The 3,418-nt window shown below is 41.3% G+C and overlaps 1 pseudogene; it reads left to right on the plus strand.

The window, feature by feature from the left end:
* Window positions 1-391: 391 nt before the first annotated feature.
* Window positions 392-1,956, plus strand: LOC116870552 (annotated as a pseudogene).
* The last annotated feature ends 1,462 nt before the right edge of the window (window positions 1,957-3,418 follow it).

Here is a 3,418-nt window from a genome sequence, read left to right on the forward strand (position 1 = left end):
GAGAGGTCCACACTCACCGTACTATTTAATTTAGTACTGACGTGTTAGCCTCAGCTATCAGACAACAAAAAGAAATAAAAGGCATCCAATTGGCAAGAAAGAAGTCAAACTTTCACTATTTGCAGATGAGGTGATACTCTAAGTAGAAAACCCAAAAGACTCCACCAAAAAATTGCTAGAACTAATACATGAAATCAGCAAAGTCTCGGCATATAAAATCAAAGTACAGAAATCTGTTGCATTTCTATACACCAATAATGAAGTAGCAGGAAAGAAATCAAGGAATTGATCCCATTTACGATGGCACCAAAAATATCAGATATCTAGGAATAAACCTAACCAAAGAGGTAAAAGATCTGTACTCTGAAAACTATAGAAAACTGATGAAAGAGCTTTTTCGCAACGGGTTTGCCGCCAGAACACAGGTGTCGTGAAAACCACCGCTCAACCTAAACCAGAATGGGGAAGGAAAAGACTCATATCAACATTGTTGTCATCGGACACGTAGATTCGGGCAAGTCTACCACTACTGGTCATCTGATCTACAAATGTGGTGGGATCGACAAAAGAACTATTGAAAAATTCGAGAAGGAGGCTGCTGAGATGGGAAAAGTCTCCTTCAAGTATGCCTGGGTCTTGGATAAACTGAAAGCTGAACGTGAACGTGGTATCACCATTGATATCTCCCTGTGGAAATTCGAGACCAGCAAGTATTATGTCACCATCATTGATGCTCCAGGACACAGAGACTTTATCAAAAACATGATTACAGGCACATCTCAGGCTGACTGTGCTGTCCTGATTGTTGCTGCTGGTGTTGGTGAATTTGAAGCAGGTATCTCCAAGAATGGGCAGACCCGTGAGCATGCCCCTCTGGCTTACACACTGGGTGTAAAACAACTAATTGTTGGTGTTAACAAAATGGATTCCACTGAGCCACCCTACAGCCAGAAGAGATACAAGGAAATCGTTAAGGAAGTCAGCACCTACGTTAAGAAAATTGGCTACAACCCCGACACAGTAGCATTTGTGCCAATTTCTGGTTGGAATGGTGACAACATGCTGGAGCCAAGTGCTAACATGCCTTGGTTCAAGGGATGGAAAGTCACCCGTAAAGATGGGAATGCCAGTGGAACCACACTGCTTGAAGCTCTGGATTGCATTCTGCCACCAACTCGTCCAACTGACAAGCCCTTGCGTCTGCCTCTCCAGGACGTCTACAAAATTGGTGGTATTGGTACTGTCCCTGTGGGCCGAGTGGAGACTGGTGTTCTTAAACCTGGCATGGTGGTCACCTTTGCTCCAGTCAATGTTACAACTGAAGTCAAGTCTGTTGAAATGCACCATGAAGCTTTGAGTGAGGCTCTTCCTGGGGACAATGTGGGCTTCAATGTCAAGAACGTATCTGTCAAAGATGTTTGTCGTGGCAATGTGGCTGGTGACCAAAAATGACCCACCAATGGAAGCAGCTGGCTTCACAGCTCAGGTGATTATCCTGAACCATCCAGGCCAAATTAGTGCTGGATATGAACCTGTGCTGGATTGTCACACAGCTCACATTGCTTGCAAGTTTGCTGAGCTGAAGGAGAAGATAGATCGTCGTTCTGGAAAAAAGCTGGAAGATGGTCCCAAGTTCTTGAAATCTGGTGACGCTGCCATTGTTGATATGGTTCCTGGCAAGCCTATGTGTGTTGAGAGCTTCTCTGACTATCCTCCTCTGGGCCGTTTTGCTGTTCGTGACATGAGACAGACGGTTGCTGTGGGTGTCATCAAAGCAGTGGACAAGAAGGCAGGTCACCAAGTCTGCCCAGAAAGGTCACCAAGGTCACCAAGTCTGCCCAGAAAGCTCAGAAGGCTAAATGAATATTATCCCCAATACCTGCCACCCCAGTCTTAATCAGTGGTGGAAGAACAGTCTCAGAATTGTTTGTGTCAATTGGCCATTTAAGTTTAATAGTAAAAGACTGGTTAATGATAGCAATGCATCGTAAAACCTTCAGAAGGAAAGGAGAATGTTTTGTGGACCATTTGTTTTTTTGTGTGTGTGTGGCAGTTTTAAGTTATTAGTTTTTAAAATCAGTACTTTTTAATGGAAACAACTTGACCAAAAATCTGTCACAGAATTTTGAGACCCATTAAAACAAAAGTTTAATGAGAAAAAAAAAAAAAACTGATGAAAGAAATTGAAGAGGACACAAAGAAATGGGAAGACATTCCATGCTCATGGATTGGAAGAACAACCATTGTTAAAATGTCTTTATTGCCCAAAGCAATTTATACATTTAATGCAATCCTTATGAAAATGACATCAGCATTTTTCACAGAGCTAGAACAAACAATCCTAAAATTTGTATGGAACCCCAAAAGACCCCAAATAGCCAAAGCAATCCTGAAAAAGAAAAGCAAAGCTGGAGGCCTCACAATTCCAGACTACATTACAAAGCTGTAGTCATCAAGACACTATGGAACCAGTGCAAAAACAGACACATAGCTCAATAGAACAGAATAGAAAACCCAGAAATGGACTCACAACTATATGGTCAACTAATTTTCAACAAAGCAGGAGAGAATATCCAATGGCAAAAAGTATCTTCAACAAATGGTTTTGGGAATATTGGACAGCAACATGCAAAAGAATGAAAATGGACCACTTTGTTACACCATACACAAAAATAAATTCAAAATGGGTAAAAGATCTAAAGATGAGACAGGAAACCATCAAAATCCTAGAGGAGAACACAGGCAGCTACCTCTCTGATCTTGACCTGAGCAACTCCTTACTAGACACATCACTGGAATAGGGAAACAAAAGCAAAAATGAACTATTACGACTTCATCAAGATAAACTTCTGCACAGCAAAGGAAACAATAAAAAGAAAAGGCAGCCCACGGAATGGGAGAAGATATTTGAAAACTGCTGATAAAGGATTAGTATCCAAAAATCTATAAAGAACTTATCAAACTCAATACCCAAGGGACAAATAATCCACTCAAAGAAATGGGCAGAAGACATGAATAGACATTTTTCCAAAGACATCTAGATGCTTAACAGACACATGAAAAGATATTCAACACCACTCATCATCAGCGAAATGCACATCAAAACCACAATGAGGTATCACCTCACACCTGTCAGAATGACTAAAATGAACAATACAGACAACAACAGATTTTGGCAAGGGTATGGAGAAAGGGGAGCCCTCTTTAACTGTTGGTAGAAATGCAAACTGGTGCAGCAAACTCTGGAAAATAGTATGGACATTCCTCCCAAAGTTAAAAACAGGACTACCCTATGACCCAGCAATTGCACTACTAGGTATTAACCCGAAGGATACAAAAATACAGATTCAAAGGGGCACATGCACCCCAATGTTTATAGCAGCATTAGCAACAAGAGCCAAACTATGGAAAGAGCCCA

This window comes from Lontra canadensis, unplaced genomic scaffold (assembly GCF_010015895.1).
Source record: "Lontra canadensis isolate GAN:19392208 unplaced genomic scaffold, GSC_riverotter_1.0 scaffold1, whole genome shotgun sequence".
Taxonomy (NCBI): domain Eukaryota; kingdom Metazoa; phylum Chordata; class Mammalia; order Carnivora; family Mustelidae; genus Lontra; species Lontra canadensis.